Raw genomic sequence first — 26,426 nt, forward strand, 5'->3', positions numbered from 1 at the left:
AGGTGCTGAAGATACCAAAGAAAACATTGACTCAACAGTCAAAGAAAATGCAAAATGCATAAAGCTGGTAACCCAAAACATCCAGGAACTCCAGGACACAATGAGAAGACCAAACCTAAGTATTATAGAAGAAAGTGAAGATTTACAATTTAAAGGACCAGTAAATATCTTCAACAAAATTATAGAAGAAAACTTCCCTAACCTTAAGAAAGAGATGCCCATGAACATACAAGGAGCCTACAGAACTCCAAACAGACTGGACCAGAACAAAAAGTCCTCCTGTCACATAACAATCCAAACATCAAATGCACTAAACAAAGAATATTAAAAGCAGTAAGGGAAAAACGGCAAGTAACTTATAAAGGCAGACCTATCAGAATTTACACCAGACTTTTCACCAGAGATGATGAAAGCTAGAAGATCCTGGGCAGACTTCACACAGACCCTAAGAGAACACAAATACCATCCCAGACTACTATACCCAGCAAAACTCTGAATCACCATAGGTGGAGAAACCAAGATATTCCATGATAAAACCAAATTTATGCAATATCTTTCCACAAATCCAGCCCTACAAAGGATAATAGATGGAAAACGCCAGCACAAGGAGGAAAACTACACCCTAGAAAAAGCAATAAAGTATTCTTCTTCCAACAAACCCAAAAGAAGATATCCACAGAAACATAAAAAATAACATCAAAAATAACAGGCAGCAACAATCACTATTCCTTAATATCTCTTAATATCAATGGACTCAGTTCCCCAATAAAAAGACATAGACTAACAGAAATATTTTTCATGTAAATCTTCAATTTTATCAGAAAATGTTTGTAATTCCTCTTTCAGTTAATTCAGTAATTTTTTATGTCTACCATTTTATCTGCATTATTTTTCATTATAATCTTCAATTTTAACATGTTTTTCTATGTATTTCTTCAATTTTATTAGAAAGATTTTCCATGTAAATCTTCAGCTTTATCAGAAAATGTTTATAATTCTACTTTCAATCAACTTAGGAATACTTTTATGCCTACTATTATTATATCTATATAAAATTTTCCATGATAATCTTCCATTTTAACATGTTTTTCTACATTTTCTACAATTTTATCAGAAATATTTTCCACGTAAATCTTCAATTCTATCATAAAATGTTTCTACTTCCTTTTGCTAAAAACATTTAGCAATGTTTTTATACCTACCACTTTACTCTTTAATTTTCCATGAAAATGTCAAATTTAACACATTTTTCTATATATCTCTTCTATTTTATCTGAAGTATTTTCCATGTATATCTTCCATTTTATCATAAAATCTTTTTACTTTGTTTCGCAATAAAAGACCATATGTTGAAAAATACATATAAAAATAATTTAATGAAAATGAGGACACATCATATCAAAACTTAATGGACACAATGAAAGCAGTGCTAAGAGGAAAACTCATAGCTCTAAGTGCCTCCAAAAAGAAAATGGAGAGAGCTTATAGTAGCAGTTTGACAACACACCTGAAAGCTCTACAACAAAAAGAGTCAAATGCACCCAAGAGGAGTATCTGGAGGAAATAATCAAACTCAGGGTGGAAATCAACCAAGCAGAAACAAAAAGAACTATACAAAGAATCAACAAAACCAGGAGCTGGTTCTTTGAAAATCATCAAAATAGATAAACCCTTAGCCAGACTAACCAGAGAGCACAGAGGCACTACCCAAATTAATAAAATCAGAAATGAAAAGGGAGACATAACAACTAGGAACTGTGGAAATTCTACTACAAGAAGAATTCATCAGATCCTACTACAAGAGCTTTTACTCAACAACATAAGAATATCTCGATGAAATGGACAATTTTCTAGACACATACCAGGTACCAAAGTTAAAACGGATCAGGTAAATAACCCCATAAGTCCTGAGGAAATAGAAGCAGTCATTAATAGTAGTCTCCCAACTAAAAAAAGCCCAGGACCAAATGGGTTTATTGGGGAATTCTATCAGATCTTCAAAGAAGAGCTAATACTGATACTCTTCAAACTATTCCACAAAATAGAAACACAGGGAACACTACCTAATTCATTCTATGAAGCCACAATAATGCTTATACCTAAACCAAACAAAGACAAAACAAGGAAAGAGAACTTCAGACCAATCTCCCTTATGAACATTGACGCAAAAATATTCAATAAAATTTCGGCCAAGAATGCATCAAAATGATAATTCAGCATGATCAAGTAGGCTTCATCCCATGGTTGTAGGGATAGTTCAATATACAGAAATACATCAATGTAATCCACTACATAAACAAACTCAAAGAAAAAAAACACCACATGGTCATTTCATTAGATGCTGAAAAAGCTTTTGACAAAATTCAGCATCCCTTCATGATAAAAGTCTTGGAGAGATCAGGAATTCAAGGCCCATACCTAAATACAGTGAAAGCAATATACAGCAAACCAGTAGCCAACATCAAACTAAATGGAAACTTGAAGCAATCCCACTAAAATCAGGAACCAGACAAAGCTGCCCACTCTCTCCCTACCTATTCAATATAGTACTTGAAGTCCTAGCCAGAGCAATTGCTTTTGGCAAGATGGCCATTTTTACTATATTCGGCCATATTTACTACTATATAGTAAATCCTGCCAATCCATGAACATTGGAGATCTTTCCATCTTCTGAGACTTTCTTCAATTTCTTTCTTCAGAGGCTTAAAGTTCTTGTCATACAAACCCTTCACTTGCTTTGTAAGGGTCACACCTAGGTATGGAATATTATTTGGGACTATTGTGAAGGGTGTCATTTCCCTAATTTCTTTCTCCTCTTGTTTATCCTTTGAGTAGAGGAAGGCTACTGATTTGCTTGAGTTAATTTTGTATCCAGCCACTTTGCTGAAGTTGTTTATCAGCTTTAGGAGTTCTTTGGTGGAAGTCTTGGGGTCACTTAAGTATACTATCATATCATCTGCAAATAGTGATAGTTTGACTTCTTCCTTTCCAATTTGTATTCCTTTGACCTCTTTTTGCTGCCTGATTGCTCTGGCTAGGACTTCAAGTACTATATTGAATAGATAGGGAGAGAGTGGGCAGCCTTGTCTGGTCCCCAATTTCAGTGAGATGGCCTCAAGTTTCTCTCCATTTAGTTTGATGTTGGCTACCGGTTTGCAATATACTGCTTTCACTATGTTTAGGTATGGGCCTTGGATTCCCGATCTCTCCAAGACTTTTATCATGAAGGGATGCTGAATTTTGTCAAAAGCCTTTTCAGCATCTAATGAAATGACCATGTGGTTTTTTTTTTTTCCTTTAGTTTGTTTATGTAGTGAATTACATTGACAGATTTCCATATATTGAACCATCCCTGCATCCCTGAGATGAAGCCTACCTGATTGTGGTGAATTATAGTTCTGATGCATTATTGGATTCGGTTGGCCAGGATTTTGTTCAGTATTTTTGCAACAATGTTCATGAGGGAAATTGGTCTGAAGCTCTCCTTCCTTGTTTGGTCTTTGTTTGGTTTAGGTACAAGCATGATTGTCACTTCATAGAATGAGTTGGGTAGTGTTCCTTGAGTTTCTATTTCATGAAAAAGTTTGAAGAGTATTGGTATTAACTCTTCTTTGAAGATCTGATAGAATTCCCCACTAAACCCATCTGGTCCTGGGCTTTTTTTTTTTGAAGGGAGACTATTAATGGCTGCTTCTATTTCCTCAGGGCTTATGGGACTATTTAGATGGGTTATCTGATCCTGTTTTAACATTGGCACCTGGTATGTATCTAGAAAGTTATCCATTTCAACCAGGTTTTCAAACTTTGTTGAGTATAAACTCCTGTAGTAGGATCTGATGATTTTTTTTTGAATTTCCACAGTTTCTATTGTTATGTCTCCCTTTTCATTTCTGATGTTATTAATTTGGATACTGTCTCTGTGCCCCCTGGTTAGTCTGGCTAAGGGTTTATCTATCTTGTTGATTTTTTCAAAGAACCAGCTCCTTGTTTTGTTGATTCTTTGTATAGCTCTTTTTGTTTCTGCTTGGTTGATTTAGGTTCTAAGTTTGATTATTTCCTGCTGTCTACTCCTCTTGGGGGTATTTGCTTCCTTTTGTTCTAGATCCTTCAAGTGCACTGTCAAGCTGTTAGTGTAAGCTCTCTCCATTCTCTTTTTGGAGGCACACAGAGCTATGAGTTTTCCTCTTAGCACTGCTTTCATTGTGTCCCATAAATTTTGGTATGATGTGTCTTCATTTTCATTGAATTCTAAAAAGTCTTTAATTCCTTTCTTTATTTCTTCCTTGACCAAGCTATCATTGAGAAGAGCATTGTTCAAAGTCCATGTGTATGTGTGCTTGCCATTGCTTTTGTTTAAGACCAGCCTTAGGCCATGGTGATCTGATAAGATACATAGAATAATTTCAATATTTCTTTATCTGTTGAGGCCTGTTTTGTGACAAATTATATGGTCAATTTTGGAGAAGGTACCATGAGGTGCTGAGAAGAAGGTATATTCTTTTGCTTTAGGGTGGAATGTTCTATAAATATCTGTTATATCTATTTGGCCCATAACTTCAGTTAGTTTCACTGTATCTCTGTTTAGTTTCTGGTTCCATGACTTGTCCATTTTGACAGTGGGTTGTTGAAGTCTCCCACTATCATTGTGTGAGGTGCAATGTGTGCTTTGAGCTTTAGTAAAGTTTCTTTTATGAATGTGGGTGCCCTTGCGTTCGGAGCATAGATGTTCAGAATTGAGAGTTCATCTTGGTAGACTTTTACTTTGACCAGTATGAAGTGTCCCTCCTTATCTTTTTTGACAACTTTTGGTTGAAAGTCAATTTTATCCGATATAAGAATGGCCACTCCAGCTTGTTTCTTGGGACCATTTGCTTGGAAAATTGTTTTCCATCCTTTGACTCTTAAATAGTGCCTGTCTTTGTCACTGAGGTGGGTTTCTTGTATGCAGCAAAATGTTGGGTCCTGTTTATGTATCCAGTCCATTAGTTTATGTCTTTTTATAGGGGAATTGAGACCCTTGATATTAAGAGATATTAAAGAAAAGCGATTGTTGCTTACTGTTATCTCCTTAATTAAAGGTGACAATTCTGGTTGTGTAGCTATCTTCTATTGGATTTGATGAAAGATTACCTTATTGATTTTTCTACAGTGTGGTTCGCTGTCTTGTGTTGGTATTTTCCTCCCATTATCCTTTGCAGAGCTGGATTTGTGGAAAGATACTGTGTAAATTTGCTTTTGTCATGGAATGTCTTGCTTTCACCATCTATGGTAATTGAAAGTTTTGGTGGGTATATGTAGTGGCTATTCCTGGCTGTCAACTTGACTATATCTGGAATGAACTACAGTCTAGAGTTGGAAGGCTCACCTATGATCCTAATTTGGAGGCTCAGAGATATAAGTTTCTGACCTGGAATTTGGCATGGAGACCTTGAAGCATAGTGGCTAAGACAAGGAGATCTCCGAGTTCAAGATCATTTGGGATTAAAGGCATGGATGCACACACCTTTAATCTGGGCCACACCCTCTGCTGGAGATATATAAGGACATTGGAAAAAGGAAGATTCTCTCTCACTCTTCCTTGCCTGCTTGCTTCGTGGGACTGAGAAACTGCTAGATCCTTGGACTTCCATCCACAGCTGCTGCTGATCATTGTTGGGGAGTTGGACTATAGACTGTAAGTCATTGACAAATTCCCTAACTATACAAAGACTATCCATATGTTCTGTGACTCTAGAGAACCCAAACTAATACAGAAGTTTGTACCAGGAGTGGTTCTAGAGGAGCAGAAGTATAAGGATGAATATTTCAAAAATTTGGAGTTGGTTGGTTGATCCAATAGCACCTTCAACTACTGAAACTTCTCCAGATCCTCTCCCTCCTGGGAGCTCGGAGAATATTGAAGACCCGTGGATGAAACTATATCTCAAGCTTAAAGAAGCTAATGCCTTTGATTATCTTGATGAATTAGGTGATTCGGTGGTATACAATACTTTCTCCAAGTTGGGGAAAAAAATCAGAAAATGATTTTGCTGGCTGGTTGCTCTTAGTATCTCGGGGAAAAAACAATGAAGGAAAGGAAGGAGTTGTATGATAAAATCGAAGAGCTCCAGACTCAAGTAAACAATCTAAAAGTTGCTAAGTGTGCCCTTGAAGAGAATCTACTCTCTAGCAGCCATAGAGCTCAAGAAGCAGAAAATCAAATTGAAGCCCTCATTATAAGGTTGGCTGAATTACAGCGAAAATTTAAGTCTCAACCTCAGAAGGTGTCAGCAGTTAAAGTAAGAGCATTAATTGGCAAAGAATGGGATCCTATAACTTGGGATGGGGATGTGTGGGAAGACCCTGTTGAAATTGAGAATTTTGAATCTTCAGATTTTCAAGAATTTGCTCTACCTGAAGAAGTAGTACCCTCAGCCCCACCCCTTGAAATAATGCCTTCTCCACCTGAGGAGATTAATCCCTCAAAGCCTGATAGTCCAGCAGTGACTTTTGCTGACAATACTGATGTCTCTCAGGGCCCACCAATAGTTTCTTCTAGACCTATAACCAGATTCAAGGCAAAGCAGGCCCCTAAAGGGGAGGTAGAAAGTGTAGTCCATGAGGAAATACACTATTCTAATAAGGAGCTTAATGAGTTTGCTAATTCATTTAAGCAGAAGTCTGAGGAATATGCGTGGGAATGGATTTTAAGGGTGTGGGATAATGGTGGAAGGAACATAAAACTAGAGCAGGCTGAGTTTATTGGCATGGGCCCTCTGAGTGCAGATTCTAGGTTTAATATGGAAGCTCGCACAGTTCAAAAAGGTGTCAAAAGTTTGTTTGATTGGTTGATTGAAGTATTTATCAAAAGATGGCCTACTGAAAAGGAGTTGGAGATGCCTGATATCCCTTGGCTTAGTGTTGATGAAGGGATTTTACGGCTTAGGGAAATTGCAATGCTAGAGTGGATATGTTGTGTAAAACCTAATCCTCCACAGTGGGAAGGTCCAGAAGATATGCCCTTCACCAGTCCTATAAGACACAAACTGGTGAGAGGGGCACCAGCACATTTAAAGAGTTTTGTTCTTGCCCTTTTCCTTGTGCCAGACCTTAGGGTTGGAGATGCTGCTGCTCAATTAGATGAATTAAATTCAATGGGTTTAATTGGGCCCCGAGTTAACAAGGGCCAGGTGGCAGCATTGAATCACCAGAGACAAGGTGATCATAGTTATTATAATGGACAGCATAGACAAAACAATATTTATAATGACATACCCCGTAATGGGCAGAGAGGTGGGATTTATAATGGTATGACTCGTTTGGACCTTTGGTGCTGGCTAATCGATCATGGTGTTTCCAGGGATGAAATACATAGGAAACCTACTGCATATCTGTTTGATCTGTATAAGCAGAAAAATCCTCAAACAAATGATAGGAAGGCTGCATTGGATCATGGCAAAAGGCAATCTCGGCCAGTGAATCAATTTCCAGACTTGAGCCAGTTTACAGATCCAGAACCCCTTGAATGAAGGGGTGGCTGGGTTCCCCTGAGGAAGGATCTTGATAAGACACCTAAAAGTTTTGCTGTTAGTCTTTCTCCAATTCTTCCCTAGAGGGACCTACGGCCTTTTACAAGGGTAACTGTACACTGGGGGAAAGGAAATAATCAGACTTTCTGGGGGCTATTGGATACTGGTTCTGAATTGACACTGATTCCAGGAGATCCCAAAAAACATTGTGGCCCTCCAGTTAGAATAGGGGCTTATGGAGGACAGGTGATTAAAGGAGTTTTGACTGATGTGCGACTCACAGTAGGTCCAGTGTGTCCCCGAACACATCCTGTGGTCATTTCCCCAGTTCCAGAATGTATAATTGGGATAGATATACTCAGAAATTGGCAGAATTCTCATATTGGTTCCCTGACCTGTGGAATGAGGGCTATTATGGTTGGAAAGGCAAAATGGAAGCCTTTAGAGTTGCCTCTGCCAAAGAAAATAGTGAATCAAAAACAATATCGTATTCCTGGAGGAATTGCAGAAATTGCTGCCACAATCAAGGACTTGAAAGATGCAGGGGTGGTGGTTCCCACCACATCTCCCTTTAACTCTCCCATCTGACCAGTGCAGAAGACAGATGGATCATGGAAGATGACAGTTGACTATCGAAAATTAAATCAGGTAGTAACTCCAATTGCAGCTGCTGTACCAGATGTAGTTTTGTTGCTTGAGCAAATTAACACATCTCCTGGAACATAGTATGCAGCTATTGACCTGGCAAATGCCTTCTTCTCAGTACCTGTACATAAGGACCACCAGAAGCAATTTGCTTTCAGTTGGCAAGGCCAGCAGTATACCTTTATAGTTTTGCCTCAAGGATATATTAACTCTTCTGCCCTGTGTCATAACTTAGAAGAGACCTTGATCATTTGTCTTTTCCACAAAATATCACATTGGTGCACTATATTGATGATATTATGCTGATTGGACCAAGTGAGCAGGAAGTAGCAACCACTTTGGATTCATTGGTAACACATATGCGTATCAGAGGATGAGAAATAAATCCAACCAAGATTCAAGGACCATCTACTTCAGTGAAATTCTTAGGAGTACAGTGGTGTGGGGCATGCAGAGATATTCCTTCTAAGGTGAAAGATAAGTTATTGCACCTGGCCTCTCCCACCACCAAGAAAGAAGCACAACGTTTAGTGGGTCTATTTGGATTCTGGAGACAGCACATTCCTCACTTAGGTGTGTTACTCAGGCCTATTTACCAAGTGACTTGAAAAGCTGCTAGCTTTGGGTGGGGCCCAGAACAGGAGAAAGCTCTTCAACAGGTCCAGGCTGCTGTGCAGGCTGCACTACCACTTGGACCATATGATCCAGCAGACCCAATGGTACTTGAGGTGTCAGTGGCAGATAGAGATGCTGTTTGGAGCCTCTGGCAGGCCCCTGTAGGTGAATCACAGAAGAGACCTTTGGGATTTTGGAGCAAAGCTCTACTGTCATCTGCAGATAACTACTCTCCCTTTGACAAATAGCTCTTGGCCTGCCATTGGGCCTTAGTAGAAACTGAACGTTTGACAATAGGACACCAAGTTACTATGCGACCTGAACTGCCCATCACGAGCTGCGTGTTATCAGACCCTCCAAGTCATAAAGTAGGGCGTGCACAATAGCAGTCTATTATCAAATGGAAGTGGTATATACGTGATCGGGCCAGAGCAGGTCCTCAAGGCACAAGCAAGTTACATGAAGAAGTTACTCAGATGCCTATGGTTTCTACTCCTGTTACAATGCCATCTGCTGCCAAGCATGCGCCTATAGTGTTCCCTATGACCAATTGACTGAAGAAGAGAAGACTAGGACCTGGTTTACTGATGGCTCTGCACGTTATGCAGGCACCACCCAGAAGTGGACAGCTACAGCATTACAACCCTTTTCTGGGACAAGCCTGAAAGTTACAGATGAAGGAAAATCTTCACAGTGGGCAGAACTTTGGGCAGTACACATGGTATTATAGTTTGTTTGGAAGAAGAAATGGCCAGATGTACGATTGTTCACTGACTCATGGGCTGTAGCCAATGGATTTCCTGGATGGTCAGGGACATGGAAAGATCACAATTGTAAAATTGGTGAGAAAGACATCTGGGGAAGAAGTATGTGGATAGATCTCTCCAAATGGGCAAAGGATGTGAAGATATTTGTGTCCCATATAAATGCTCACCAAAAGGTGACTTCAGGTGAGGAGGAGTTCAATAATCAAGTGGATAAGATGACCCATTCTGTGGGCAGTCAGCCTCTTTCCCCAGCCATCCCAGTTATTGCCCAGTGGGCACATGAACAAAGTGGCCATGGTGGCCGAGACGGAGGTTATGCTTGGGCTCAGCAACACGGACTTCCACTCACCAAGGCTGACCTGGCTACAGCTGCTGCTGAATGCCAGATCTGCCAACAGCAGAAACCAACACTGAGCCCCAGATATGGCACCATTCCTTGAGGTGACCAGCCAGCAACCTGGTGGCAGGTTGACTATATTGGACCACTTCCCCCGTGGAAAGGACAGTGTTTTGTTCTTACTGGAGTAGATACTTATTCTGGTTATGGACTTGCCTTTCCTGCACGTAATGCTTCTGCCAAAACCTCCATCCATGGACTCACAGAATGCCTTATCTATCGTCATGGTATTCCACACAGTATTGCTTCTGACCAAGGAACTCATTTCACAGCCAGAGAAGTGCGACAGTGGGTCCACAATTATGGAATTCACTGGTCTTACCATATTCCCCATCATCCTGAAGCAGCTGGTCTGATAGAAATATGGAATGGCCTTTTGAAGACACAGTTACGGCGCCAATTAGGTGGCAACAGCATGGAGGGCTGGGGCAGAGTTCTTCAGAAGGCAGTATATGCTTTGAATCAGCATTCAATATATGGTACAGTTTCTCCCATAGCCAGGATCCATGGGTCCAGGAATCAAGGGGTGGAAAAGGGAATAGTTCCACTCACTATCACTCCTAGTGACCCTCTAGGAAAATTTTTGCTTCCTGTCCCCACAAATTTAGGTTCTGCTGGCCTAGAAGTTTTGGTTCCAGAGGTTGGAGTGCTCCTACCAGGAGCCACAAGAAACATTCCATTGAACTGGAAGCTCAGACCCCCCCCCCCCCCCCCGGCCATTTTGGGCCTCTAATGCCCTTAAACCAACAGGCTAAGAATGGAATAACAGTGTTAGGAGGGGTGATAGATCCAGATTACCATGGGGAAATTGGATTGCCTCTCCACAATGGAGGTAAGCAGGATTATGTCTGGGGTGCAGGAGATTCCCTAGGGCATCTCTTAGTACCACCATGTCCTGTAATTAAAGTCAATGGGAAACTACAACAGCCTAATCCAAGCAGGATGACAAAGGACACAGACCCATCAGGAATGAAGGTATGGGTCAATCCTCCAGGAAAAGAGACAAGACCTGCTGAGGTGCTTGCCGAAGGTGAAGGAAATACAGAATGGGTAGCAGAGGAAGGTAGTTATAAATACCAGCTACGGCCACATAACCAGTTGCAGAAATGAGGATTATAAGTAATATGAATGCTTCTATCTTATTTTGTTGAAGATACATTTGTCTTTCTTCCAGTCCCTTTAACATCAATTGGTATTGAAATACTAAAAGAATGGTCCCAAGGGACATTTTCCCATTGTAAATTTACAAATGCATTTGCGATTGTACGAGGAATAGTTATATCATGTTAGGCGTATTCACAATCTTGTTATTGTTTCATGTGGACATGAGATATTATTTGTGTCAAGTTGACAAGGGGTGGATTGTAGTGGCTATTCCTGGTTGTCAACTTGACTATATCTGGAATGATCTACAGTCTAGAATTGGAAGGCTCACCTATGATCCTAATTTGGAGGCTCAGAGATATAAGTTTCTGACCTGGATCTTGGCATGGAGACCTTGAAGCATAGTGGCTAAGACAAGGAGATCTCCGAGTTCAAGATCATTTGGGATTAAAGGCATGGATGCACACACCTTTAATCTGGGCCACACCCTCTGCTGGAGATATATAAGGACATTGGAAAAAGGAAGATTCTCTCTCACTCTTCCTTGCCTGCTTGCTTCGTGGGACTGAGAAACTGCTAGATCCTTGGACTTCCATCCACAGCTGCTGCTGATCATTGTTGGGGAGTTGGACTATAGACTGTAAGTCATTGACAAATTCCCTAACTATATAAAGACTATCCATATGTTCTGTGACTCTAGAGAACCCAAACTAATACAGTATAGTAGTCTGGGCTGCCATTTATGTTCTCTTAGGGTCTGTATGATATCTGCCCAGGTTCTTCTGGCTTTCATAGTCTCTGGTGAGAAGTCTGGTATAATTCTGATAGGTCTGCCTTTATATGTTACTTGACATTTTTCTCTCACTGCTTTTAATATTCTGATTATTATGTGACGGGAGGAGTTTCTGCTCTGGTCCAATCTGTTTGGAATTCTGTAGGCTTCCTGTATGTTCATGGGCATCTCTTTCTTTAGGTTAGGGAAGTTTTCTTCTATAATTTTGTTGAAGATATTTATTGGGCCTTTAAGATGCAAATCCTCACTTTCTTTTATTCCTATAATCCTTAGATTTGGTCTTCTCATTGTGTCCTGGAGTTCCTGGATGTTTTGGGCTACAGGCTTTTTGCATTTTGCATTTTCTTTGACTGTTGAGTCAATGACTTCTATGGAATCTTCAGCATCTGAGATTCTTTCTTCTATCTCTTGTATTCTGTTGTTGATGCTTGCATCTATGACTTCTGAATTATTTCCAAGGCTTTCTATTTTCAGAGATGTCTCACTTTGTGATTTCTTTGTTGATTCTATTTCCAGGTATAGATCCTGTATAGTTTTGTTCAGTTCCTTCACTTGTTTGTTTGTTTTTTCCTGAAATTCTTTAAGGAATTTTTGTGTTACCTCTTTAAGGGCTTCTACATGTTGATCCATGTTCTCCTGTGTTTCTTTTAGGGATTTTTGTGATTCCTCTTTATGGGTTTTTGCATGTTGACCCATGTTTTCCCATAATTCCCTATGGGATTTTTGAATTGCCTCTTTAAGGGCTTCAACCTGTTGACCCATATTCTCCCATATTTCTTTAAGAGATTTTTGTGTTTCCTCTTTAAGGGCTTCTACCTTTTGATCCATATTCTCTTGTCTTTCTTTAAGGGATTTTTGTGCTTCTATCTGTTGACCCATATTCTCTTGTATTTCTTTAAGGGAGTTATTTATGTCCTTCTTGAAGTCCTCCATTTATGTCCTTCTTGAAGTCCTCCATCAGCGATATGAGATGTGATTTCAAATCTTGCTTTTCTGATGTGACAGAGTATGCAGGATTTGCTGTTGTGGGAGAGCTGGTTTCTGGTGGTAATGATCTTGCATTTGCCTTTGGCCATCTCGTTATCTCTGGTGTTAGCTGGTCTTGCTGCCGCTATCTTCTCTATCCTGCAGGCCTGTGTTTCTGTACTCCTGGGATTCTCTTTCTGTCCAATGCCCTGCAAACAGCTGATTCTCCAGGAAGTATGAGGTGATGGGGTCTCCCCTGTGGCAGACTTGGCAAGGGTCAAATGCCCTCCTCCTGCCAATTCTCGAATGCCCTGCTCCTGTAGGTTCTCTAGAGAGTATCAGGAAGTGGTGTTCTCTCTGTGCCAGATGTGATGCAGGTCTCCCACATCAGATAGAAAGGGGCGGTGACAGGGGAGGAGGGAGGGATAGAAGGGGCAGAAGGGGATAGGTGGACTAATACTCTGCTCCTGTCAGTTCTCTAGAGAGTATCAGGAAGTGGTCTTAACTGTATTTTTACAGACAAATCTCAAACATAAATTTTCAGAATTTGTAAAAAATGTTAAGAATTCATGTAAAGCTATCATAAATGGAAAGAATGAATATATAACTGTCTGTGGAAAAGATAACAGCTGCTTCTGCAGGGAATGGTCAGACTACAATTCCAGGAGCTACTATGGAGAATGAAGGATCAGGACAACATGGCAGGATATCTTGAGTCCAACAAATCTAGAGGTCTAGGCTTTGTTGTAATGTAGTGCTATATATGTCAACTATAAAGTGTTTGTTTCTCTTTTGTGATTAGAGAATTGGGTATTTGACTGATGAAATCTCTGATGTCTTCAGGCTGTACTATCTATGACTGGTGTATTAGTCAGGGTTCTCTAAAGTCACAGAGCATATGGGTAGTCTCTATATAGTAAGGAAATTTGTTGAAGACTTATAGTCTTTAGTCCAACTCCCCGACAATGGTCAGCAGCAGCTGTGGATGGAAGTCCAATGATCTAGCAGTTGCTCAGTCCCACAAGGCAAGCATGCAAAGAAGAGAGTCAATCTTCCTTCTTCCAATGTCCTTATTGAGGTCTCCAGCAGAGGGTGTGACCCAGAATAAAGGTATGTGCCACCACTCCTTTAATCCCAGATAACCTTGAACTCAGAGATCTTCATGTCTTAATCTTCTGGAATTCATAGCCACTATGCCTCAAGATCTCCATGCCAAGATACAGGTCCGAAACTTGTATCTTTCAGCCTCCAGATTAGGATCACAGGTGGAAACACATGTGACTGTGATTGTTCTGTGCTCATTTCCAGGACAGAGTCTTGTCTTTCTTTTCCATCAATGCCATTGCCCATGAAGGGAAGCCTAAGCCTCTTCATGTTCTAGGAATGGCAGTATCATGTAGAAATGAGGCAAGAGAAATTATAGATGGACTGAACATATTGTAGAACTGCATAGATGGATTTAGAATGAAGAAGGTGTATTCAGCTGAGTACAAGACTCTTCTTAAGATAGAGTCTATATCTCAGGCCAAATTCTTATTCTTGATTTCTACTTCTGAAGATTCTGCTGCCAATGCCAAAGATACCACTATTTATTTGTTCAACAAAGTAGTAAATTGGATAACTGAGTACTATAATTTCATCTAAGCCTCTCTCCTTAATGTGGGTCCTGGATTCTGTGCATTCTCTATTTTCATAAGTAAACATATTTCAGAGAGGGAGACGTAGGGAAGGAGTGTGTGTGTGTGTGTGTGTGTGTGTGTGTGTGTGTGTGTGAAAAAGAGAAAGAGTTTGGGAGAGGGGGAGGGGGATGTAAGAGAGAGGAAGAAGGTGAGAGGAAAAGAAAACAGTGTGAGAGATTGAGGGAGAGAGAGAATCCATACATAGCCTTGTTTTGTCCACAGTTTTATCATTATTAATTTCTTTTTCTTTTATCAAATCAACTTAATAAGTAAACATGAGAGAAGCCAGAGTATTGCAATTTCATTGCTACTTTAGCAATTTCAATGACATCATTTTTACAATATGAAGATTTTAAAGAAAATTTGTAAAATTAATCAGTTGAAAGTATAAACTGCCTGTAGCATGGTACCTGCTTATCTCTGATATTTAGCTGAATTTTTTCTTTTATTGTATTATACCAAGAGTAGAAATGTTTTACATTCCTGGAACAATCTGCTTTTATTGTTATTCAGGGCATTTCCTGAAATTTGCTATTTTATTTGTTATTAATGAACATTTTTTTCTATTTTGAGATTTTTCCCCCTCATTATCAGGCCATCATAAATTATATTGTTTTATGTTCTAAATACATGTCAGGAACCATGTTATAGAATCCACAGACTTATTTAAATCTCACAGTCACTCTAGGAGATGAACACTCCTAGAGTCATCATCTTTACCTAAGGTCAAGGTAAAGAGATGTGAAATTGTGGTGTGAACCTTGCCCGTGTATCATACTTGCACTTGTACAACAGATGAGCTAGGAATTCTCTAGATTCACTTTCCTTCATTGATGTCCGGCCTTCCTGGTATTTTCCCAGAAATCTCTACTGAGAAGATTCTTGCTGAGTACCATGGCCATCCCCTTAGTAGGGAAGCTGGTTTACTTTGTACCATAACAGAGGAAAAAGTAATATAAAATATCCTTTTTACTGATCTCTGTAACTTTTAGTCTAATTTGGCTCCACATTAGACCAGATATATGAATTTTCTGGTTAGGAAATTTTTTATCTTCTAGAGATGAAAAACCCTATGTTCCATTTTATTCTGTCAATGTTAACATAGTTCCAGATTTTTTAAAGAGTTAACATTTTTCATCATTTTAAAAAGAATTATTTGTAATTATGTTTTTTTTTGTCTTGCAGTTATCATTGAATCAAGTGAACATGGTAAACATGGACAATAATGAATAAGTTTGTATTTTCAACATTTAGTACTACTTCGCTAGATCTTCATTTGATTTCATCTAACCAATTACTTTTCCTACTGTGTATTCTTCAGTTGTAATATTGACAGTCTCAATTATATCCTAATAGTGAGCAGCATGATACAAGTTTATTGCATATATTAACATTTTTATTGTTAAGATGATCTTTTAAATTTTAAATTATATAATAATTTAGTTATAATTTCAAAAATTTTTCTTGAAAATTAGATGTTTTGTAGCATATTTTGATCATGATTTCCCATCCCCCATCTCCTCCAACATCCACCCCACCTACCCACCCTCTCCCAATTCTACAATCTTTTTTTCTCTCATTAGAAAATATACAGACAGCTGAAAAGAAAAGCAGATAGTACAAAAAAAGAAAGATCAAAGCAAAGAACAAAAAAGCACACACAGAGACATATACAAAGAGACAGAGAAAGAGAGAAACAGGGAAATCCCATAAAAAACACAAAATCAGAAACTATAATATACAAGCCAAAGATTTATAAGATTAGAAAAAAATGCCCAGATAAAGCATTATGAGACAAAAAAAGAAAAACCAAAATACCACTGAGTTCATTTTCTTTTGGCCATTTATTGCTGGGCATGGGGCCTCCTTAAGTGTGGTTTGTATATCCAGTGGTACTCCGATGGAGAAAACATTTTTTTTTTCTTTTACAAGCGATTGTCAATTGGAGACAACTTCTGAATTAGGAATGAGGGCTTGGGTTCACTTCCCCATTCATCACTGGAACCCCATCTAGCTTAGACTTGTGCAGGCCCTGTACATACATGTTGCCATGGTCTCTGTGAGTTCATGCATGCATCAGTCCCACTGTGTCATGAGGGCCTTGTTTCATTCATGTCTTCCATTCCCACTGGCTCTTACAATCTTTCAACCTCCTCTTCCTTAAAGATTCCTGAGGCCTAAGAGGAAAGAATTATGGAGACATCTCATTTAGGGTTGAGTGTTTCAAGTTCTCTCACTCTCTGCATATTTTCCAATTGTGGGAAAGTGTAGTATTTGTTCCCATCTACTACACTTTTCTTTTCTCCGATGATGGCTGAGCAAGATACTGTCTATGAGTATAGCAGAATATCATTAGGACCCACTTTATTGCTACAGTCTTTTCATAGTAAAGCAAAATTTGGCTTTTCTCCTAGGACTATGGCCTATCTAGTAAAAAGTTCTTGACCGTTTAAAAGTGGTCAGGCATGAGTTCCATCTCATAGAGTGGCCTTAAATCCAAGCAGATAGAGGTTGGTTACTTCCACAACTTTTGTGCAACTAGTACCAGTTGCACAAAATCATGCAGGCAGATTGCCTTTGTAGAAAGGTTTTGTAGTCCTGTTCGTTGTTTAGCTTTCTCCTTTGATAGTGTACACAGTACCTTCCAGTATCATCAACACTAGTCAGTAGGGATAAAGGCTCTAGAAAGTCACCAGCTCAACTTCTTCCATGTAATATATCTCAACATTGAGGACAACAGATTCTGGGCCATTCTCTGTATCTCTATATGTTTGCAAGGGCAAGAAAAGGCTGTGGGAGCTAAGACTGAGAAGATTGAAAGAACTTATATTCAACTTTATTATTTACAGATTAGGAATTTGAAGTCCAAAGGGTCATCCAGAAACTACAACCCACACAAAGAAATCTACCAAGGAGAGGGTATTCTGAACATGGTAGTGATGTGTTCCTGTATGTGAGTCCTGAAGTTCCTGGGATCCTGAAAGCATGCCACACTCCAGTCCTGGTATCATCTTCTCCCTCCATCATCATCCATGTATGAGTGAGAAGCTGTTATAGAACTGTCCTCCTACACCAGCTTAAAACTCAAGACTACTTAGGGTTTGCCCTGGGGAGGTAGCCAGACAAAGCAGCCTGCCAAGAAGGCTTTGTATTTACTATGTCCACTGTAACAAATTACTACAAAGTTCCTGGTTTATTTCAAACACCATTCATCCTTCAATTCTGGAAATGATGCTTCTGAGAAAGATGCTGATTCACAGGACTAAAACAAAGGTATGAAAGAGAGATGCCTAGAGGAAAAGTCATTTCCATATCTTTTCCCTCTAGAGGTTGCCTTAGCTCTAAGTTTCTTAAGCTATAGGTGATGACCCCATATGGGTTAGCAAAACTGAGTATGAGGGCCATGAAAAATTTGACAATAATAAAAAGTTTCTGAATACACAGTAACCAAAAGTTAATTCAAAATTAAATGCATGGGTGTTTCTGGCAGCAGTTAAAGGTGTTGAATCAAGAAACCTCCCTGTGGCCTTGGCTCTAAATATACAACCTGTACACTTAGTACTGAGCACACCAATCTGTCACTTGCAAATGCTGTGTAAAAGACCTTGTTTCAGATTGGAGACTGTCAAATGCTCTAAACTGCAGTGTTTCTGCTGTGCTTACAAACGTTCCTGTTCTTATGAAAACATAATGACTTAATTATAGAAAACTATTTTCCCACTGTCATTCGCTGACATGTAAATATCAAATTTTTGTATGTGTGGATGGCACTGTATGACACTATCTGAATTTAGATATTTCTGTTATCTCCTTGTTCTACAGAAATATAAATGTTCAATCTTAGCAAATAAAAGTTAAGATTAAAACCCTGTAACAATATTTCTCAAACATCTGTACACATAAGTGTGGAGTCAAGTTTAAAATTAAGCACAAATGTAATTTTATAATTTCAGGATGGTGTTTTCTTGAAGATTTATTTATATTTTAAGACAAGATATTTTTGGTTCTGGTCAAGTGGTAAGATTTAAACAGAAGAGCACCAGTGACAATGAAAGAGTCTGTACCACAGGCTGCAGCACCCCCACACTGACAGGAAAAGAGATAAGTTTGATTGTTTCAGCAGAATGCATTTACTTCTAACAGTCATGACTATAAACAAAACCTCCTTGCTTAGTTTGTATTGAAGTTTTGGTTGTATCAATCATAACACCAGCCACACAAAAACATCCTTATACTGAGAATGCTGTGTGCCACAGCAAACACAGAGGATAAATGAGGAACTTGTAAATTTTTCATATAAAATGTTTTAGAGAAATTTGACACTATCAACAAAATCATTACTTGAACATAACAAAACTACTTACTTAATTGCAAAAATTAAAATGCCCTATATGACAGGTTTCCTTTTCTTCACTGCTGATCCATCCACAGGCACTTAAAGCCAGAAGCATCACCAAAATCACATGTGCTTCCCAGAAGTGCTATGCCCTTTACAGCCACTTGCCTTCAAACATTTGAAGAGACCTGGACCTAATTTATAAGAAATTATCACAGAAACCACGTGCCTATTGAGAGCACAAAGTCTAAACAGAGTACTGAACAGGAAGTTATATTTTAACTAAACAGAATCTCACTTGATTATTTTTTCATAATAACATAACTTCAAAAAAATGTCTTGCCAGATTTTTAAAAATCTTGATGATTTAACCTTGTCATTTCAAGGAAGAAGTTGTAGCATATTATCAATAAAATTCAAAGTTGCACAAAAAGATGTTAATATGTGGAAGAAGGTGGAAAGCAATTATTTGTAAATGTTTATATTTGTACATGAGTTCATAACTGGAAAGAACTTTTCTAAAGTTCAATTCTAAGAGTTATAACAGGGCCCCTGAAGTGTCTGGAGAAACTTAAGGAATTCTTCCCTTTGAGTTTTGATTTTAAATCACTTTGCTGAACTAATCATTCTCAACCAAAGTAAAAAATATTAAAATTTTCCCTAAGTCTTCACCAACACAAGTTTAAAAACTCTGTCACTTTTAAAACATCATTAAATGAGTTTTAGGTTGGGACAAAGACAGACTATCCAACAACTTCAGAAATGGTACAAAATATCTCATATTTTCATATATATAGTATAAAATATATATGTTTTCATATTATATATTTTCATACTACCTGGTTATGTGAAGCCGCATTCTTAAGACTAAATGTTTGCTTTTGTCTTTAATAAATGACAAAATTATATCTCTATCTCTACCTCTATGTCTGTATCTATATCTATAGATCTACATCTACATCTATATCTCTATATATCAAATAATGATTTTTAAAAGAAATGTATGGTTTATTATCATAAGTGTTTGATTTGTAAATCTATTTTATATGTTTATGTGTCTACCTTTCATCTTTAATGTCAGCAAATGTTGTAATTCTACTCATATTTCTTTCTTGGGCTCTCACCTTCCCCTGTCTCTTCTGTCACTTTTAAGGACTCTTGCCCTGAGCAAACTCTTCTCCCCAACATTGGCTGACAAACTAGCATAACTACCCTACTGTGTAGATGTCATACTCCCAGTTCCAGGACACCTTTCAGTGAAGAATGTATTTTACTTCCTACCACACATCCCAGAGATTAGCATGAAGAAAGGATACATACTTCAACTCATGGTCTTGTTTTTCCTTGCTTTATTCATATTCATATACATCTATCTATTTATCCATCCATCCATCCATCCATCCATCCATCCATCCATCCTTCTATCTATATCTCAATTTCTTGTGCCTAAAAGTGTCAAGTAACTCAAAGGACAAAAATCCTATCTTGTCATTCAATAATATCCATACACATACCATCTAGAGAAAGGGGCCTCTCTCCCTCCATCTTTCTCCCTGAGACCCATAGCAGAGTTATTTAGCTCTTTCACCTCCCCATCCACCCTTTCACCATCCAACTCCCATCCTGAGATTCTACTCATATCCTCTCTGTTTCTAAAACCTTCTGGACATAAATAAGCAAGAATGGCTTTCATTTTAAGAGTTGTTGAGCACTTCCTGTATACAATGTGTCCAAAAACTCTTGCCCTCTGGGAAAATGCAGGTCAACACACACACACACACACACACCTCAAATGCAATTGTACACCTATGTACACACATGCAAATGTGCATGAACATACATGCACACACATAAACATGTGCTCACATCCACATATACATACACATACATATTCACATGTGCATGCATCCACCCACAGCAACTAATTTTACAGCTCAATGCTACACTGGACAGATACATGAGTACTAAAAAGGAATAACTAAAGCTGAGCCTGTATACCTTAGAGATGGATTTTATTAGGGACCTTGAGAGGGGGTCACATTTGGTCTCAAGAAAACATTCAAAGCAGATGGAATTAGAACAGGCAAATAGAGAAGAGACACCTTGGAATGTTCAGCAACAATGGCTAGTTTTCAATGAGTGGTGAACAGAAAGCAAAAGGATGAGAATGAGACTGAAAAAAAAGTTGTGACTTCAGCTAAAAAGATGGTTCAGTAGTTAAGAGTACTTCTTGCTCTTGCAGAGGATCTGTGTTTGATTTCCGGTACTCACAAGGCAGCTCACAACCATCTGTGACTCCAAATCCAGGGGATTTGATATCTTCTTCTGACCTCCAGGAGTACCAGGCCTACACAGTGCTCATATATACATTTAGGCAAAACACATTCAGAAACACGAGAGAGGGAAGAGAGGAAGTAAATAAGTCTTTTAAAATAATATGAGGTTTGGACAAGGTTGCTGTGGATGTCAGTGTGAGTACATGTCCAGTGACTGTCTGATGGATGTGTGTTTCCTTGACACCCCTCCTGCTGTGAAGGCCAGCACAGAGCGTTCTTGAAGTAAGGACAAGATTAATTGGCCATGTGATTGACAGGAAATTTTAGGGAGAGCTTTTTTTTCAGGAGAGCTTCTTTCTCTGTTCTTTGTAGTGTCTCAGAGCCCGATAAATAGCCAAGAGTAAGAGGAACAGTTCTGCTTTCTTCCTACCTGAAAGAATATGGATTAGGGAGTTTGTCCCTTTCCTTGGTGATTGCTTCTTTAGAACTATAGAGGTGAAATGCTACCTGGAAAAGGTCAGAGGACATGAAGTCCCAGATATGAGGCAATGTCAGAGGTTTTCCCCATTCATTTGCCAGATATAACTCCTGGACCCATGAAGGAGGTTGAAAAAAGCTACTTCATACAGTCTCTGTGGCCAGTACTAAACTCTTCGATCGATTCTGATAGTATCTTTGCCCCTTCACAAGCTTGCATTACTTCTCTTGCCAGGGATTCCAGAAGTGTGCTCGACCCACTCAACTTCAACAGACAGTCCTTAAGCCCCATCCTCCACAATGCCCTCCCAATAAAGATTGCCAAAGCATTCTTTATCCCCAAAATCTGGGAGAAAATACCCACAGCACTTGATAATTCCCGAGGAGTTAAGAATTTAATTTGACAAAATAAGGAAGACAGGTAAAACAGCAATAAGGATGTCTGGAGATGTTAGGAATTATACTATTAACCATCTACCTAAAAATAGTAAGTCTGTGTATGTGCATACATAGACAGTTTAAAATTTTCCCTTCTGGGCTGACAAAGCTCACCCAAAGAGCCATAAACTATTCAACTAAAAATTTAACACAAGTATGAGAATAGCTTCTTTTGAGCTATTGTCTAAGAGACTCTCAGAACATTATAGGGTATTGCTTTTGCCTTTAGCTATTCCCCAGAGATGGAAGGCAAGTCCCTATTGCTGAAGACATCATGAACTTCAAAAACAAGAACCAGAAGACCTGAGCCAGATCTGTGGACTAGCTTTCATGATACCAGAAAGCACTATGCAAACTTACAAAGGAGGGAAGCAATGAACACTCTTGTCCAGTTATGATGATGTTTATGAACCACAATGACTAGCATGATAACTGTTATGATGTAGTATTGGCATACATACCCTGTTGGTAATCTATGGCTCTCTAGTCTTAAGTTCTGGTTTAGTAAAGGTTAATATTGCTGTAATAAAACATCATGACCAAATGCAACTTGGGGAGGAAAAGGTTTATTTGGCTGACATATCCTGTATTAGAGTTCATTGAGGCAGAAACTCAAACTGAGTGGGAACTAGAAGACAGGAGCTGAGGCAGAGACCATAGAAGAGTGATACTTATTGGTTTCTTCCTCAAAGCTTGCTCAGGCTTCTTTCTTAAAGAACAAAGGACCACCAGCTCAAAAGTATCCCTAACCAAAATGGGTTTTGCTCTCCCCCACTAATCATTAATTGAAAGAATGTCATACAAGCTTGTCTGCCTATAGCCCAATCTTATGAAGGTATTTTTTCAATTTGAGGTTCCCTCAAGATGAGGTTCCCATCTCAATTTGAGATGATTCTAGCTTGTGTCAAGATAACATAAAACTATTCAACACAAAGTCTACCTGGTGTAGTGAAGTTATGGATCTTGTAGGAGAACCTGCAACCATCATTTTACTAAGCCAGCAAAATACCTAACTACATTCTAAATATTTGTCCTAAACCCAGATAAGCATAGTTCTCACCTTTCACTGAAGAAACTTCTCATTGTAAGTAATGGTCTCTTTGTAAGACAGAGACCATTACAGAAAACTACAACCAATCAAAATGAAGAGTTGCGGTGCATGCTCTTCATTGGATACAATGGATACATCCACAAATCAACTCCTCCAATTAAGGCTCAGGGATCATTATAGAAAATAGGGGGCAAAGATTGTAAGAGCCAGAGAAAGAAGAGGTTTGCTGTGAGACTGTCTTTTAAAAATGTCAAAGGTGCTACACCTATGAAATCTCACCAATATGACTGTCTAAACACAACCTGAACAAAGATTAAACTAATGTTAACATGGCTCTAAATTTTTAATAGCTATTTTTGTTTTAGTTCTTACATTGTATAGGACTGGAAAATATGACCTGTATATTTTCAACCCTCTTGATCTATTGAGATTTCTTCATTGCTTGGTATTGATCAGTGTCCACTTTTCATACCTCCCTGGGAAGTAAAAATAACATCCATTCTTCCTTCCTTGTGTAAAGAACTCTGACATCTCCTTCAGTGTCCCTCTCAAAACTTGCCCGATGTTTTTGTTTGTATTGAATTTTTGAAGAGGGATGTTTAAAAGTTCCCCGACTATGTTTATTTTTTGCTGTATTTATAACCAGCTTTGTTTTATTTGGTCATGGCAAAACACTTTTGATACATAAAAGTTCATGATTTTCAGCTTCTTGGCAAAACTGTACCCTTTTTTCCATGTAAAAAGTATTCTTTGTCCCACTTAAAATCTTGGCCTTATTCTGACGTCTGATATTTCTTTCTTTCTTTCTTTGGGTTGGCATTTACCTCAGACATAGTTATTTATCCATCCATTTCTTTTTCAGCCTTCTCCATTTATTTTTGGTGTCTCTCTTATCAAAAGCATTCTTCTGATTTTGTTTTTTGATTCTGTCATCTATTATAATTTCTGGGGAGTGCCTTTTATTTCCCTCCTTACTGACCTTTTCAAGATGGATTGAATTTTACACTTTTGCTTCTGCTTTTTTTTTTTGTCAGTCCCAAAAATTAAAGCCAGGGCCTTGAGCATGCTGGGAAAGTGCTCTATGGTGGACTCATATTCCCTGCCTCAATGGGTGTCTCTATTTGCCTTATTCCCTTGAGAAAGAAACTCTCACTGAACCTAGAGTTAGGCTAGCATCCATCAAAACACAGTGATAATCTACTTTTCATTCATTGGGATTACAGCACATTCACACTCAGCTTTTTACAAAGGTATTAGGATCCAAATTAAGGTCCTCATGCTTGCACAGCAAGCATTCCTACTTATTGAGATATTTCCTCAAACCATATAATTGCTTTCTGTCATGGCATCAGTTTAAAAAGAACTTCTTCTATAAATAATCAATAATTAGTTATTATAATTTCTTCTCAAAATTACAATTTTTTAGTTCTCTGTCTTTTCTAATCATGCCTCTAAAATAGTCGTATTTGCTTCCAAATTATACTCAATTCTATGCTACATACTCTCTTGTTATAGGAATCAATTACTATAAGTTTTTTGAAATTAATATTAACAATTATTATCAAGTTTCCTTGTTTACCAACTATCATTGCAATCTACTTCATTTTATTTCTCTAATTTTTCACTTGAGAATAATTGTTTCAGAAATATCACAGTTTTCAGAGCCCTGCATTTCTGTCTAATTCTTGTGTGATAGTTTCTAACTATAGAAATTTGGTTTCTCAGTACTTTTCCCTCAGAATCAAATATCCCAAGCTCTATTGTCCACTGGCCTTTGGTTTTATAAATAAGTCTTAGGTTATTCCAACTCATTTTGCTTCTCATTTGATTTCTCTAACCTAAAATTTAAAATCTAGAATTCTCAGCTAACCTTGTTTATCCTCCTATTCTCATGAGACAGTTTTAATCAAAAACATAATATCTTCACTTCTGAAATTTTTCTTCCTTCCCATCCTTTCTAGCCTCTTAGACAGAGAGACAGAGATATTAATGATATACAGATGGATACAGATGTCGGCATATGATGTAGATTCATAATATGGATAGAGGGGTACCTATAGAGGCAGAGATATTTGGTCTTCTAGACATACCTTTCTAGCCATTGAAAAAGCTTTTTGAGATAGGATCTCAGTATGTAGCCCAGGCTGACCTAGAACTCAGCTCCTCCAATACACCTCCCAGGTGCTAGAGTTGTAAGCATGCATCACCATACCTAGTCTCTTATCTTTACTATCAACACACGACTCTTGTGTTTTGGTCTATGTTGTAGGTGCATACCTTGATTTCCTAATTACATGGGCATATCTTCCAATTATTTGGAACTTTCTTTTAGTATGCATTTTTTTTAAATTTCTTGTAACTTTTGTGGAAGCTTGACCCTTGGTTTATGAATAACATTATCTCCACATTTTTTGAAGGTAGTAAATAAATTTTTGAATAATTTCTTTTATCTTTTTACTCTTCTAACTAGTCATCCCTCTTATTCTTCCATATACTTCATTTCTTTTATGGTACTAGTTGTGCTTGTGTATTTGTTAGTGTCAAGCTGAGCACTATGAACGATGCCAGGTATTCCTGTCCTTTGTGTGCAGTAGAACTGTCTCCCCCTGAGATTGACCTACTACACATTCAGGAGCTGTGAAGATGTTGATGATGAGGTAAAGCAGACTCGGGCTCTTGGGCAGCACCAGAGACTGTGCTCTCAGAGACTATCTTTAATATGCTTTGTTCATTTACACAGCACAGACCTTTCTTCTACCACCAGTTTTGGAGGCTAGGAATTTTATCAGATCCTATACTACTTCCCCCTGACCTAGTGAGCTCTTAACATTGATCTAGAAGCAATCCTTACACCAGCCACACTGTGAGCAAGTGAAGGCCACCTTGCTCCAATATAATGTGTAAAGAATTATTTAACTGTATTTTATTTTTTACATTTCAACTTTAGTTTCCCCTCCCTCCTCTGCTCCCAGTCGCACCTTTCCCATTGCCCATCCACTCCTCTTCAGATTCTCTTCAGAAAAGGACAGGCCTCCCATGGATACCAACCAGCCTTGGCATATCAAGTTGCAGTAAGACCAGGTACCTCCTCTCCTATTAATGCTTTATGAGACAATGCAGTAGGAGGAAGGGGTCCCAAAGGCAGGCAACAGAGTCAGAGACAGCTCCAGCTCCAACTATTAGGAGTCCCACAAGAAAACCAAGTTATACAACTGTAACACATATGTGGAAGGCCTAGGTCAATCCCATGCAAGTTCCCTGTTGGCATTTTGGTTTCTTTGAGCCCGTGAGCCCAGGTTAGTTGATTCTGTATTTTGTTTGTTTGTTTTTGTTTTGGTGTCCTTGATCCCTTTGGTTTCTCTAATCATTCTTCT

The sequence above is a fragment of the Apodemus sylvaticus genome, chromosome 17 (genome assembly GCF_947179515.1).
Source record: "Apodemus sylvaticus chromosome 17, mApoSyl1.1, whole genome shotgun sequence".
NCBI classification, from domain to species: Eukaryota; Metazoa; Chordata; class Mammalia; order Rodentia; family Muridae; genus Apodemus; species Apodemus sylvaticus.